The sequence below is a fragment of the Phodopus roborovskii genome, unplaced genomic scaffold, assembly GCF_943737965.1.
Source record: "Phodopus roborovskii unplaced genomic scaffold, PHOROB, whole genome shotgun sequence".
In the NCBI taxonomy this organism is placed as follows: domain Eukaryota; kingdom Metazoa; phylum Chordata; class Mammalia; order Rodentia; family Cricetidae; genus Phodopus; species Phodopus roborovskii.
The window spans coordinates 77,420-93,728 of record NW_026126054.1 but is presented as its reverse complement, the minus strand read 5'-3'; the positions used below and the strand labels follow the sequence as shown (position 1 = coordinate 93,728).

The 16,309-nt window shown below is 36.7% G+C and overlaps 1 protein-coding gene and 1 non-coding gene across 2 annotated transcripts in view; one reads left to right on the top strand and one right to left on the bottom strand.

The window, feature by feature from the left end:
• Positions 1 to 16,309, top strand: part of LOC127218330 (dystrophin-like) — a gene marked incomplete at its 3' end in the record, with an annotated part of 164,192 nt that overhangs the window by 104,705 nt on the left and 43,178 nt on the right. The window lies entirely within an intron of this gene.
• Positions 8,642 to 8,748, bottom strand: LOC127218332 (U6 spliceosomal RNA). The gene has a single exon (XR_007834184.1). It is a non-coding gene; the product is annotated as a U6 spliceosomal RNA (small nuclear RNA).

Below are 16,309 nucleotides of genomic sequence, written 5' to 3'. Positions count from 1 at the left end.
ACACTTGTATGTATGCTACATGCACACACTCAATAAAAAGAAAATCTTTTTTAAATTTCAAATCTGGTGGTAAATTTAACACACACACATACATACACACACACACACACAAACACACACATATATTAATTTTTCAAGTCAGGGTTTCCAGGCTTTCTCTGTCTTGAAACCATGACTGTCCTGGAGCTCACTCTGTACACCAGGATAACCTTGAACTCACTGAGATCCTTCTGCCTCTAACTCTGCCTCTGCTTCCCCAGTGCTGGGATTAAAGGCATGTGCCACCACCATCCAGCTATATTCTTTAAGACTTTCTTGTGATTGTTGTGCTAACCTCTGGGAAACCCTCATTTTTTTATATTTTAGTTTTGGTCTACTATAACTATTACATTTTGTATTTTATTTCAAATTAATCATAGTCATACTTCAAAACAAATATGAATTTTAGGTTACTAAGTAGTTTGCATGTCATTTTCTCTGCATAATCATGGTAGTGTCCTTGTTTTAAAGAAAATGACAGACTCCTACAAGTCCAATTATAGGTGCCATGGTAGGATGGGAGGTGTGGTAAAGAAGAAATGGGACATGATTTGCAAACATGAGATCAGGGTAACATGTGGTAAGAAACATGGGGAGAAAGGAGAATCTAATAGAAACACTTTGTTTGAGAATGTTGTGATGGACTAACACTTTGCATCCTATGTTAAAAATTAATATGTTATACAAATAAAAATTTAATGTCTCAGAGAGAATTGAAAGCATGGCCATTATAGTGTAATATTTAAAAACCCTTGGAATCATTATTCCTAGTGCACGAATGGGTTTTGGGAGCCCACTCTCTATGGAGAGATACTATCAGCCTAGATACATGGGGGAGGGCCTAGGTCCTGCCCCAAATGATATTACAGACTTTGATGATTCCCGCTGAGACGCCTCACCCTCCCTGAGGAGTGGTTGGGGTTTGGGATGGGGGATGGCTGGTTACATGGGAGGACAGGAGGGAGAGGGAGCTTCAAAAGGAATGGATTCTTGTTAGATACTTTGCTGACATCATCATATTGAGTTTCTCAGTCCATGGAACTATCAGCAATAAATTCTGTTATATAATTTATAAATTAATGATTTTAAGTTATTTAGAGAAATTAGTTCAAGTAGACTAAGATAAGTTGACACTTGAAGGCTTTCAACCATCATGACTCCTTAGAGATGGGAAAATACCTATCAGTACTGCTGAAGATGTAGACATCCATCATTTCTAAAGGGGAAATAGCATAGTATATCACAGATTTTTACTACAAATAGGCTCATTATTTCTATTGGGAACTGTTTCCTTAAAAAAAAAAAAAAAGTGCAAGTTTTCCAGGGCTATCAACCAAACATAGCATATTAAGTTGTAGTACGACTAGGCACCTCCCCTCATGATCTAAGGTTGTTGGGTTTTTTTGTGGCTTTTATTACTGTAGCTCTGTAGTAGAGCTTGAAATCAGGGGTGGTGATAACTTTGGAAGCTCTTTTATTGTACAGGATTGTGTTAGCTATCATGGTTTTTATTTTATGTTTTTGTTTGTTTTGTTCATACAAAGTTTAATGTTGTTCTTTCAAGGTCTTAAAAAATCGTGCTGGAATTTTGATGAGGATTGTGTTACATGTACAGATTGCTTTTGCTCAGATGGGCATTTTTACTATGTCAATCCTACTGATTCATGAGCATGGGAGACCTTTGCATCATACTATATCTTCTTTGATTTCTTTCTTCAAACACTAGCCTCAGTTATTGTCATACTACTTTTTCCCTTGCTTGGTTTGACTTAAGATATTTTATATTGTTTGTGGCTATAGCAAAGGGTGCCATTTCCCTGATTTCTTTATCAGCCCATGTGTTATGTGTGTTCAGGAGAGCTACTGATTTTTTGGAGTTAATAGTGTATGCAGCCAGTTTCCTGATGATGTTTATCAGATGTAGATTCCCGCTGGTAGAATTTTTGCGACAGCTTATATATACTATTATATCGTCTGCAAATACTGATGCTTTGGTTTCTTCATTTCCAATTTCGATCCTCTTGATCTCTTTTTAGGTTGTTTTATTGCTCTAGCTAGAATTGCAAGCTATCTTGAATTGATACAGAGTAGATAGCCTTGACTTAATACTGAACATAGTGGAATTGCTTTAAATTTATCTCCATTTAATTTTATGTTGTTTACTGCCTTGCTGTATATTGCCTTTATTATATTTAGATAAGATTTTTGTATCCCCTATATCCCCAAGACTTTTATCATCAGGAAGTGTTGGATTATGTCAAAGGATTTTCAGCATCTAATGAGATGATCCCATGTTTTGTTTTGTTTTGTCTTGTTTTCCTTTCAGTTTGTTTATATGGTGGATTACATTGTCAGATTATTTTATGATGAATCATCCCTTCATCTCTAGGATGAAGCCTACTTGATATGGTGAATGATTTTTGTTGTGTTCTTGGATTCAGCTTGCCAGTACTTTCTCATTTTTGCATCTATGTTCATGAGGGAAATGATCTGTAATTCTATTTGCTGAGTCTTTATGTGGTTTGGGTATAGGGTGAATATGGTCACATATTCTAATGCATAGAATAATTTGAGGAGTACTGGCTTTAGCTCTTCTTTGAAAGTCTGATAAATTTCTGTACTGAAACTATCTAGACTTAGGCTTTTTTGGGAGACTCTTGATGACTGTTTTTATTTAACTGGGGATTACGGGTCTGTTTAAATCAGTTATCTAATCTTGATTTAACTTTGGTAAATAGTACTCGAGAGTGTTTGCTTCTTTTTTTTAGTATGAGAATTCTCTCATTTATTTTGGGGGGACTTAGTGCCATGAATTATCTTCTTGTCATGAATATCAATATGTTTTGGGTATGTTGTACATTTATTTCTACCTTGCCCAACAGTCATTAAGTAGGAAGTTGTTTAGTTTCCATGAGATCATAAGCTTTCTGTTGTTATTTGTAAATCCAGTTTTGATCTAAGCTGGTCTGAAAGAATACTGGGGGTTATCACAATTTTCTTGTATCTGTTGAAACTTACCCTTTTATCAAGTGTGTGGTGAATTTTGGAGAATGTTTAGTGACATGCTAAGAAGACATGTTAATTTGTGTTTGGGTGAAATGTTCTGTAGCTATTCTATAGATCCATTTGTTTCATAACAACTGTTACCTCCAGTAATTTTCTTGTTAATTTTGGCTGGATGATCTGTCCATTGATGTGAGTTGGTTATGGAAGTTTCCTGCTATCAATGTGTGGGGTTTGGTGTGTGATTTAAGCTTTATTAATGTTTCTTTTACAAATGCAGATGCCCTTGCATTTGGGGGATATATGTTCAGAACTGAGACTTCATCGTGGTGTATTATTTTCCTTTGAAGACTATGAAGAGTCATTTCCCTGTATTTTTTCATTAACTTTGGTTAGGGGTTTAATTTGTTGATATTAGAATGCTTAAACCAGCTTTCTTCTTGGGACCATCTGCTTGGAAAGGCTTTTTTTTTTATGCATATAGAGTATTTTTTATTTAATTTTATATAACAAAGTCCAATTAAATGAAAACAAACATTTATACACAATATTTGGGAATTTGGGCGTCGTTCTTTCCAAACTACTTCCTGCTGGTAAGGGCGCTGTCTTGGGGGATTCGAAGAAGATTCAGATATCCTAGCTGTAGTCTGTAGGGCTGTTTTGTCCAGCTGTTTGGAATGTAGGATCAGCTTGTACTCTGTTTCAGGCGGTCTGGTGTGATCAAACCACATTAGTCTGGAAGGAATCCACATCTTTTCATTTTCTGTGGAAACAAAAATAGAAATACTTTTCCCCAGTAACTTGTTCTTCAACTTATATTTTGGAGTCAAAGCGTTTTTTTTTTTTTTTGTTTGTTTTGTTTTTTTTTTTTATTTTACATGTCGATCCCAGTTCCCTCTCCCTCCCTCCCTCCCTCCCCCCAAGCCTCCCTCCCTCCTTCCCTCACTTTTGCCCTCTCTACCCTCTCCCATGCACTCTAAACACCCTCCCTCCCAACCCCCCCACCACAATACAATATGTAGGGGAATGCCATCCAGTTGGGGTCATGTAGATCTGACAGGTCCTGTGAAGTAGGGACTAGGGCTTCTCTCCTATCTCTATAATAAGGCAGTTATCCCTCCATGGGGGATATGTTTGCAAAGTCCTTTTGTGCACCAGGGATACATCCTGGCTCCACTGTCTGAGGTCTCTTAGACTGCTCAGACCTTCTGGCTGAGACCCATATTCAGGGGGTCCGAGTCAGACCCCTGTTGGCTTCCCAGCTATCAGTCTAGTGGCCCTTAGCTCCTCCTTGTTCAGGTAAGCTGTCTCTATGTACTTCTACCGCATGGTCTTGTCCTCTCCATCTGCTTCTGGGTTCTAGTTTGACTCAGTGTTTATGTATGGGTGTTTGCTCCTGTTTTCAACAGGCATTAGTTGAGGACTCCATGGAGAAGTTAGTTGTTGATCTCACTCTCCGGGAAGGGCATTTATGATAGCCTTGGAAAGGCTTTTTTTTACAACCCTTTTCTATAAGGAAATATCTACCTTTGATGTTGAGGTTTGTTTCTTGTATGCAGAAGAAGAATGGATTCTGTTTTCTCATCCATTCTTTTAGTTTGTGTCTTTTTATTTGGAATTGAGTACATTTATTTTCAGAGATATTAATGACCAGTGAGTGTTAATTCCTGTTATTTTGTTGGTAGTAGTAGATGTGTGTGTTATTCTCTGCAGGGCTGAATTTGTGACTAGATATTGTGTAAATTTGACTTTATCATGGAATATCTTGCATTCTCCATCTATGGTGATGGAAAGTTATTCTGGGTATAGTATTCCTGGCTGGTATCTGTGGTCTTTTATCATCTGTAACATACTATTCCAGGCCCATTTGAATTTAGATTCTCTGTTGATAATGCCTTTATATATTATTTGACCTTTTTCCTCTTGCAGTTTTTAACATTCTTATTTCTATGTTTAGTGTTTTGATTTTTGTGTTGAGGGACTTTATTTTGTAGTCTAATATATTTGGTGTTCTGTAAGCTTCTAATATCATTATAGGCATCTCCTCTCATAGGTTAAGAAAATTTTCATATATATATATATATATATATATATATATATATATATATGTCCCTGATTGTATTCTATTTTGCCTATATTTTATACCACCAGAGAAACTAGGGTAGAAGGAAGAACCTAAGAGACAGAAGGAAAACGGGACAAGATCTTCTGAACATATTAGGAGTGGGGGAGCACTGAGTGGAGAGGGAGTTAGGAGAAAGAGAAGGGGCAGAGAAGAGAACTTCTGGGACCAGAAAGATTGAGTCAGGGGACGAATAGATGAGAGTGAAAAGAAAAAGAGAGAGAGACAGATACAATAATAGAGGGAGCCACTATAGGTTTGAAGAGAAAACTGACTCTAGAGAAATATTCAGAGACCTACAAGGATGACCCCAACTAACAATCTGAACAACAGAGGAGAGGCTACCTTAATTTCCCATCCCCAGTAATGAGATTGATAGCTAACTAATAGACCAGGCTACAGAAACCCAGAGACAACTGATCTGAACAAGGCAGAGCTCATGAACGCTCTGACTCTTAGCTGGAAAACCAGCATTGTATGGACTCAAACCCCTTGAACATGGGTCTCAGTCTGGGCAGTCTAAGAGACCTCTGACAGTGGAACCAGTATGAATCCCTGGTGCACAAAAGTACTTTGGGAGCACATTCCCCATAGTGGGATACTTTCTTAGCCTAGAGGCAGGAGGGAGGGCCTATACCCTAGTCCAAATGGCTTGACAGATTTTGATGATCCCTCCTAGGAGGCATCACCCTGTGGTGGTGGGATGGGAGGAGGGGATTGGGGGCATGGGAGGGAGGGAAGGGGGAGAGGTAACTGGGATCAGTATGTAAAATAAGTATATATATATATATATATATATATATATGTATATATAATATTTTTAAAGCCTTTGAACTGAGTTCTTCTCCTTTGATTCCTATTATTCTCCTAGTATCTCAGATTTCCTGGATGTTTTGTTTCAAGAATTGTTTAGATTTAACATTTTCTTTTATCAATGTATTTATTTATTGATCTTGTCTCCAATGCCTTTCTCTAGTTCATCCTGTATGCTGCTGGTGTTGCATGGGACTGTAGTACTTATTCATTTACATAGATTTCCCTCTCCAAATTCCCTGTTTGTGTTTTCTTTATTGTTTCTATTTCCATTTTCAGGACTTGAACAGTTTTATTCATTTCCTTCACCTGTTTTTTATTCTTGGTTTTCTTGGCTTTCTTTAAGGATTTACTCATTTCCTCCCATTGTTTGTATTTTCTTGTATTTCTTTTATAGATTTACTCATCTCTACTTAGGGGCTTCTATCATATTCATAAAGTTAGTTTTAAGGTCATTTCCTTAAGCTTCAGGTGTGTTTAAATATTGAGGATTTGCTGTGGTAAAATAGCTTGGCTCTGGTGGTTGCATGTTGCCCTGGCTATTGTTATTTGTATTATGCTGGCCTCTAAGCATTTGAATTTAAGATAATGATAGGTTTAAGTGTAAATTTCTGAGTTTTTCTTTGTGGTTTCTGTTTTCTCTGTGGTATTCTAGACTGAGTGGACTGTTGTTCTGGTGACTGGATAGTCCTCAGGTCTGGAGGGTCTCCACTGGGGATTTGGCAGCCTGTATGACCTCTGTTGTTTGGAATAAAAACATTCCCTCTGTGTTTCTGAAGTTCTAGCAGAGGGTGTATTCTCTGGGGTTCTGGATACTGATGTGGTCTCTAGGGTTCTTGATACCAGTATGGGCTATGGGGTTCCAGGTACTGGTATGCTGTCTGGGGTTCTGGATACCAGCATGACCTCTAATGGTGTAGGAGATTTTCAAAGGAGAGACCTAGAAAAATTAAACTAACTTGTCCAAAAGCAATATATACAAATATATTCACACATGATCAAATTGGAGATATGACATTTTTATTTAAATATATTTTAATATTCTTACATATCAATCCCAGTTCCCTCTCCCTCCCACCCCCATGCTCCCTGAAACCCCTCCTATACCATTCCCCACCCACTTCATATGGAGAGTGTGGCCTTCCAGTAGGGATCATCCAAATCTGTCAAGCCATTTGGAGTAGGGTCTAGGGCCTCTCTCCTATCTCTAGGCTAAGGAATTATCCCTCCATGGGGAATATGTTCCCAATGTATATTCATGCACCAGGGGTACATCCTGGTTCCACTGTCAGAAGTCCCTTAGACTGCCAGGCCTTTTACCTGACACCCATGTTCAGGGGTCTGAGTTAGTCCTATGCTGGTTTCCCAGCTATCAGTCTAAGGGACCATGATCTTCCCCCTGTTCATGCCAGCTGTCTCTGTGTGTTTCTGTAGCCTGGTCTTGACCCCTTTGGTCATTACTTCTCCCTCTCTGCAACTGGTTTCTAGGAGTTGGGCTCAGTATTTAGCTGTGGGTGTCTGCTTCTGTTTCCAACAGCTAATACATGTTGGTTCTAGCATGGCATTTAACTTAGTTTTCAATTTCATTATCAGGGAAGGACGTTTATAGTAGCCTCTCCACTGTTGCTCAGATTGTTAGTTGGGATCATCCTTGTAGGTCTCTAAACATTTCTCTAGTGTAAGTTTTCTCTTCAAACCTATAATGGATCCCTCTATTATGGTCTTTCTTTCTTTCTTTTTCTTTATCTTTTTTTTTTTTTTTTTTGGTCTTGTCTATTCTACCCCTGATTCAATATTCCTGGTCCCATATATTCTCCAATCCTCCCTTTCTCTTTCTCCTACGTCCTTCTCCACTTCCATGATCCTATTATTCTCAGGAGATCTTCTCCCTTTTCCCTTCTGTTAGGGACCTTATATGAATCTCTTAGGTTCCTCCTTGAATCCCAGTTTCTCTGGTGATGTGAATTATAGGCTGGCGATCTTTTGCTTTATGACTAAAATCCATGTATGAGTGAGTACAAAACCAAGTTCCTCTCATTCTGATGGGTTACCTCACTCAGGATGGTTTTCTTCAAGTTCCATCCATTTGCCTACAAATTTCAAGATTCTATTTTTTTTTGCAATGAATAGTATTCCATTGTGTAAATGTACCATATCTTCTTTATCCATTATTCAGTTGAGCAGCATCTAGGTTTCTTTCAGTTTCTTGCTATTACAAATAATGGTGCTATGAACGTAGTTGAACACATATCTTAGTTGCATGGATGTGGATCATTTGGGTTTATGCCTAAGAGAGGGATTGCCAGGTCATACAATAGACTGATTCCTATTTTTCTGAGAAAGCACCATACAGTTCCCCAAAATGGCTGTACAAGTTTTCAGTCCCACCAGCACTGGATGAGTGTTCCCTGTTTTCCACATCCTCTCTAGCATAAGATGGCATTGGTGTTTCTATGAGGGGAGTAAGATGTTATCTCAGAGTTGTTTTGATTTGCATTGCCCTGATGGATAAGGATTTTGAGAACTTAAGTGTTTTTCAGTCATTTTGCATTCCTCTATTGAGATTTCTCTATTCAGTTCTTCACACTACTTTTTAATAGGGTTATTTGGTGTTTTATAGACTAGTTTCTTGAGTTCTTTGTATAATTTAGAGATCAGCCCTCTAAAAATGTGGAACACTTCACAAATTTGCATGCCATGCTTGCACAGGGGCCTTGTTAATCTTCTTTGTATCATTCCAGTTTTAGTATATGTGCTGTTGAATTGAGCACTAGTGATACATTATAAATAGATACAATGAAGTACTTATGATACAATTTAATAATCGAAAATGGCTTTTAGAGCAAGTCTGTGCAATAAAAAGTGCCAAAACATGTTTGCTTTAGAAAGATGATACACATTATGTGTCCCTTTTCCAAAAGAAGTCTTCCATATTTTGTAGGTTTTCTGAATTTGGAAATTTATAGATTTTACTGGTTGATTATCCCTATAAGAAAGTCTAAAGTCAGAAACATTTTTTAGCATGATTTCATAATCCAAAAGGTTTCATCTTTTTATTGCCCTCTATTTTTACAGATACCCAGATGAGTAATGGAAGGCATCATAAATTTTGAGGAGAGAGGCAACTAAGAATTCATTGAGGAGTTAAGATAACAGTGTCAGAGAGAGGGCTATGGATATAGATCAGGGGTATAGCACATTTTTGACATGTAGAAAGATCTATATTCAACTCCCAGTGCAGTATGTGTTGGCAGCCAAAGATTCCTTTTTGATAGTGACTGAAAACTGTTTCCTCATAGTCCTATGTCAAAATTCCTGATTACTGCTTTCTCTTAAAATTATTCCTTGCAAGGTGTAAGAGTGTTTTATAGAACCTACCCTCTCTATATGTATGCATGTAAGTGCATGTATGTGTATACTTGTTCATGCATGTCTTTAAAATATAATTATATAAATACTGACTTTATGATGTATTAACTCTGGCTATTACTTAGAAAAATAACTATCTGAGTGGCATCCCCAATAGGAAAGGTAACATAAGATTTGCCCATATAACAGAAATGCTATATATAGATTGAACAATATCTTTAATGATATGGTAATTAAACCATGTTGGACAAATATAGTCAAGAGAAATTTAATATTAGATTGCTAGAATAAAATTAAGTGTGTTGTTGAATGAAAATATATGAAGATTATAGGCGACAGCTGCTTTTATATTGGCACAATTTGTTATGTTTTAATTCAAAGTTGTGCCTTATGTAATGAATTCTAAATTAGTATTATTATTCACGTGGATTATGTTGGCCAATTAAAATCATAGCAATACCTTAAATACCTTAAAAGATTAGGTAACAGTTGCTCCCTAACTATGAGATGTTACCATCATTTTAGATACTAGAGACAAGGTTAAATGAATCTTAGAGAAGGTATCAATAACCAGATTCTTTAAAAGAATATGAAATGACAGATTGATTAATTCTTGTTCAAGATTTCAAAATTTACAAAAGTTTTTAGTTTTTATTTTATTTAAATAACATTTTTATTTGCTTTACATACCAACTACAGTTTCTGCTCTCTACTCTTCTCCAAGTCCCTCCCGCTGCTTTCTGTCTGTCTAACCACCTCTGTATGTACTCTTCCTCCGTCTCCATTCAGAAATGGGCAGACCTCTCAAAGCATAGCACATCTGATGCTTTATAGCTTCTGAGTCTTTATGTTCAGTCCTTTAAAAGTAGTAGCTCTCAAATATTTGAACCAAAACATGTACATTAAATAACACTAATTCCATTAGTGAAAACTCCGAACATTCACTGTGTTCATGTGAATCCTGTAAGTCTGTTTCAGGAGTCTGCTCTTTCTGATTAAATTCTGAACCAGACCCCATAAGAATTCCTGATTTTAGTAAGTGACTGCTAATGCCATAATATATTATGTAATACCTGTGTTGATCTAGGTTAATGTGAATTAAAGCCATCATAACACACTTCAATACAACTGATACATACTTTAAATGGTACACTTCTTTCATCTTTCTTTATGTGCTAGCTATGGTGGTTTTTGCTTATTGTATTTCTTTTTGTCAGTTTTGGTGCTTATTGTTTAGAAACTTGTTCTTTTCTAATGACATGCATACCAGTAAGCAGGTAAGGTGGGTAGGGGATGGGAGGAGGGGAGGAAGGGGAACTGAAATCCAGATATAATGTATGATGACAGAAACTATTTTCAATAAAGAAAAAAAAAGAAACTATATTGTTTTTTTTTTTCTTTTCGCAGTCCAACAATAAAACCAATACAAAGCTCCTAAATCAGAAATTCTTTGGATATATTGCAAAGAGGTAACCATTCGGTGTCAATTCAATCATGAATGAAATGCTATTATATGAGAGCATCTCCCTAGGTTGTAGTGGAGTAATGGAGCATAGGATTTACAGATTCTGCAATAACTGAGAATTTGAAAAGATATGTAGCTTTCCCAACAACTTTGTTTAATGAAACCTGCAGTTTATGTTATGAAAGGAGCATATTGTTTTCTTTTCATAAAAGTCATCTTGTTATCTGTGTATTTAATAGTTTGCAATATGGTTGTTATGCATCCTTTTTTATGGTATGTTCTGAAGTGAAGTGGCAAATTGAAAATATTTTCATGCTAAATCAGCAAAGATGGTGTCCTCTAAATCAGGGTGAGTCTCCTGTTCCTGTCATTCTACTGCTATGTGTCTGATGCTGTCTTTCTCTGCCTAGTTGTCAGAGATTTTCAGTTAGTTTCACTTTGCCAGGAAGTGAAAAACTACAGATCATTTTATCATGAGAGGGCTTTTCTGAATTTAATTGAGTTTGTAAGAGGACTAGAGTTTGAACTGCTTGGTACTACTCTCCACACTTGGGTCAGAGATCTAGAGTAGCAACTTTTTTTGGCTAGTCTCATCCCCCAATATCATAATAATATCATGATAAAAAATCATTGCATAATCCTAACCAATTTGTCAGAAATGCTTCTCATAACATTGCTTCTATAGAAGATAATATTTTTGTCTCTTTATTTTTTAGTATTTTTTTATTTTATATAACAAAATCCAATTAAATGAAAACAAACATTTATACACAATATTTGGGAATTTGGGCATCGTTCTTTCCAAACTACTTCCTGCTGGTAAGGGGCGCTGTCATGGGGAAACGAAGAAGATTCAGAAATCCTGGCTGTGGTATGTAGGGCTGCTTTGTCCAGCTGTTTTGAATGTAGGATCACCTTGTGTTCTGCTTCAGGCGGTCTGGCATGATCAAACCACATTAGTCTGGAAGGAATCCACATCTTTTCATTTTCTGTGGAAACAAAAATAGAAATCCTTTTCACCAGTAGCTTGTCCTTGAACTTAAATTTTGGAGTCAAAGCATTTTTTTAATTTAATTTATTATTTTACATGTCGATCCCAGTTCCCTCTCCCTCCCTCCCTCCTTCCTTCTCTCCCTATTACCCTCTCTGCCCTCTCACATGCACTCTAACCACCCTCCCCTCCCATCCCCCCACCCCAATTCCATATGTAGGGGAATGCCATCCAGTTGGGGTCATGTAGATCTGACAGGTCATGTGAAGTAGGGTCTAGGTCTTCTCTCCTGTCTCTAGACTAAGGCAGTTATCCCTCCATGGGGGATGTGTTCGCAAAGTTCTTTTGTGCACCAGGGATACATCCTGGCTCCACTGTCTGAGGTCCCTTAGACTGCTCAGTCCTTCTGGCTGAGACCCATATTCAGGGGGGCCTGAGTCAGTCCCATGCTGGCTTCCCAGCTATCAGTCTAGTGGCCATTAGCTCCTCCTTGTTCAGGTAAGCTGTCTGTATGTGTTTCTGCCGCATGGTCTTGTCCTCTCCATCTGCATCTGGGTTCTAGTTCGACTCAGTGTTTATGTATGGGTGTTTGATCCTGTTTTCAACAGCCATTAGTTGAGGGCTCCATGGAAAAGTTAGTTGTTGATCTCACTCTCTGGGAAGGGCGTTTATGATAGCCTTTCCACGGAAGCTCAAATTGTTAGTTGGGAGCAGTCTTGTGTTCAATTTTATCTTCAAACCAATATTGGCTCCCTCTTTTATGTTCTCTCTCTCTGTCTCTGCCTCTCTCTCTCTCTCTCTCTTTCCTATCTTCTATTCCTAACCAGGCTCAATCTTCCTTGTCGCACATGTTTTCCTTTCCTCTCCCTCATTTTCTCCTACTTCTCTCTCCATTTGCTGCCCCCCCCACTTTACCTGAGCTCTGGGGGACTTGTCCCTTCCTAGTTCTGTGAGGGACTTTATATGAATCTCTTAAATACACCTTGTATCCTAGTTCCTCTGGTGATGTGAATTATAGGCTGGTGATCCTTTGCTCTAGGTCTAAAATCCATATATGGGTGAGTACATATACTGTGTTCCTCTTTTTGTGACTGGGTTACCTCATTCAGGATGGTTTCTTTAAGTGCCATCCACTTGCCTGTGAATATCAAGATACCTAATATTTTGAGTGTAAATTTTATTTTGAATAATTAATTCAAATAACAATGAATTTGATTATTTTTTACTCTCTTTTGAGTGGCAATGTAATGTACAAGAATGCTATAAACTTCAGACTTAATTAAAATAATGTCAGTTGATTTTGTGTTTGAATTGTCTTCCTCCTTTTTTATCTTTTAATAGAAAAAGACTAAAGACAAAGAGAAGATTGTTGACCAATTTGTGTGTGTGTGTGTATGTGTTTTATCATCATTGCTTATATTTAAATTACTTAAAATTCACTGAAATTAGTGCTAATAGTAACCATCCCAATAAAGCAGATAACTGAACTCAACACAGTCTTGTAATGTAAATGGTTTGATTAAGCATGCAGAACTACCAAACCATTTAAGCACTGATGATATTTGCTTTTCTTGAATTTGCAAGAAGCTCACAGCTTACAAGCTGCACTCTCTTTCCTCTCAAACATGACCTAAAGTGTTCATGCTCCTCAGACCCAGCTTCATCTAAGCCATGTGTTTTCTTGGAACTATGTCATATAAAGTACTTCTCTCTCTAACTAGTATCTTTATTCAGGGTGCTGTGCAACTTTGTGATTTACTGGCAAAATAAGCTAATGCAGACCCTCATTATAGAAAAAGAGCTAGGGTGGTCAGAGGAATAGAAAATCATATCAGAGCCCCTCCCCAAAACTATGCTATCTCTTTTAAAATTTGTCATACTGTGAGTTCCCATTGAGAGTTAAAGGCATTTGTGTTCCTATAGGGAAACATTTTCTATTGTAATTTTTATATTTCCCAATAAGTCTTAGTTTACTAAAGAGGCTTTTATGTCATGCAATGGCATATTTTTCTTTTCTTTATGGAGAAACAATCATTGTATTAACAGGAAGATTTTTTTCTCGAAGAAGAGCCAGAGTAAATAGCCCATTTCTTAAACTCATGATCAATGTCTAACACCTTCTACTCCCAGCAACACTTCTTGCAAGTGTATTAACACTCTGTAATAGCAACTCTACTCACCTATGAAGACAACTGATTTACAGTTAAACCATGGCTTAGACATATAACACCCAATCAAAGACAATTTTTATCTTTTCCCCAGTCATATAATTTCTGAGAGGAAAAAGTATAGATTAATATTGCTCTCTGTAGCAGCCACCAAGGAAATGTACAAATGAAGTTGATTTTGAAGAGTTAGACCCAATTATTCACCATTTGTCCATTATATGTGTTCAAATGAAATTTACCTGCCACTTAAAAACAGAAGTATGATGCATATGTGTTCACACTGCTCTTCATTTGGATAGTCCCCCTTATGTGTGAGTAAAATAGTTTTCCAAACTACTAGATACCATCCTTTAGGGTAACCACATTAGTATTCATTAACTATATACCTCCTTTGCTTTTTAACAGTCTCAGAATTTGGCAAAACCATAAATTTAAAGCCTGAGGATTAAACATAGTGTAAATAAAATATTCTGAGTAATAAAATGCCTGGCTTGTCATATTTAAGTGATTTCTGCCTAACATACTTTAATGTACATAGGCAAATCTACTTCTTTAATCACATCACATGAAGATTGGTTGACATAAATGTAATTATCCTTATTTTACAGATGAGTGAACTGATCATGATTCAATCCCGGTATTTGTAGCATGTACTGAACAGCTGTATCAATTATTTTGATTAAAAACTTAATTTCAAGCTTCTAAAGACAGGAAAAGAAGACAATATGGTTTGAATTCTCCTGATCAACTATGTATAACACTGTAGTCTCCCTAAATAATCACTCATTTCTCCACTTCTCTTGCCACAGAAGAGTAGCATCTATTGCTCTACATAAGTTCGTTAATAGCTACAGTTGGAAATCAGTTCCAAGGGTTTGGTATTGGTATATAAATAAGTACTTTTTATAAAAGGCAAAGACTTTGGGCTCAGAAAATTACACATCACATTAACTTCTTGCTACATACATTAGCACGAACACTTAATTTCAGATCTCCACCACCAATATAACAAGGCCAAATGTGGTGGTGTATGCTTATAATTCAGTGTTGGGTATGTGTGGAGAAAGGCATATCCTGGAGTGGTGGTTTGGTGTCCAGCCAATGCATCTGAAACAATTATGTCTGGGTTAAATATGGTAGAAAGCAACAGAGGGAGATACACAAAGTAGACCTCTGTCCTTTACATATGCATACACACACACACACACACACACACACACACACACATACACACACACGTGCTCACACAAACAAATATGTATTTTTGGTTGTGAATCCTTTAATAGCTGAAGCATCATTCCATCTAAGGCCAAATAGGTATTAACATAATATTTTGTTTGGTATTTGAAGAGATTATTAAAACCATTACATACTCCCTTTTCTATAGAAAAGTGACTATCTGAGTCTGAGTACTCAGTTCATAAATAATATAGGCTTAATACAAAAAAGTTAGCTTCACAAAAGAGTCAACATAAAGTTACCTTGATAAGTATTACCAATACTGACCATAATCTTTGAACTAATATTTTTGGAGACATTCCTATTTTCTTTCATGGTCTAAAAGTCAGTTTATCTTTTAAAGCAGGAATTTAAAAATTCAATGAAATAATCTTTCTGAAATAATATTAGCATCTCTCTCTACCCTATCCATTTTAATGTAGTATTACAAATCAGTTAAGCAAAGGCATTTAATACTTCTCATGGACAGTTATTTTTTTTTACAATTAATGAAGTTTAATTTATTTTTATCTGTGTGCAATAGAGAGATTTTTAAGCAAAAAGACAGATGAAATTATATTTAAATTGTGTTACTTGTTTTCAGGACAATTAAGGCTTTGGGAGTGGGGTTATCATAGTACTTAGAAAGTTCCCTCATGGAGCAGATGTTTGAGGTTGTGGTATTATTTCTGAAATTTCACTTTTGTTGTAATAGTCTTCTTCCATGACCCCCCCCCAAAAACTCCCTGTTGCCATCATTGTCCTTTGTTGTTCACAACCATCTCTGTCTCATCCCTGATCTATTTTGTCAAAGTTATCCTATTTCTGTTCACTACCAAACTGGTCTTCCTCCTCTTTGCCAGTAAACTTCTGTTTTTTTACCCTGATATTTTAGGACGAATTCAGTTTTGGTCCCATACTTTCTTCTCTCTCATCAAGGAATCATTAATAATCTTGTTTATCCTCCAAGTTCAGATTTTTGCTTATCTATGACACTTGCCCTGGACATAATCTCATTAAAATTTCATCCTTCATCATCCCTTTAGGATAGACTCTGTTCTCTTTAGACAGTTTCTTTGATCATTTCCCTAAAATATTCTGTTAATGCATAGCTGTATGTG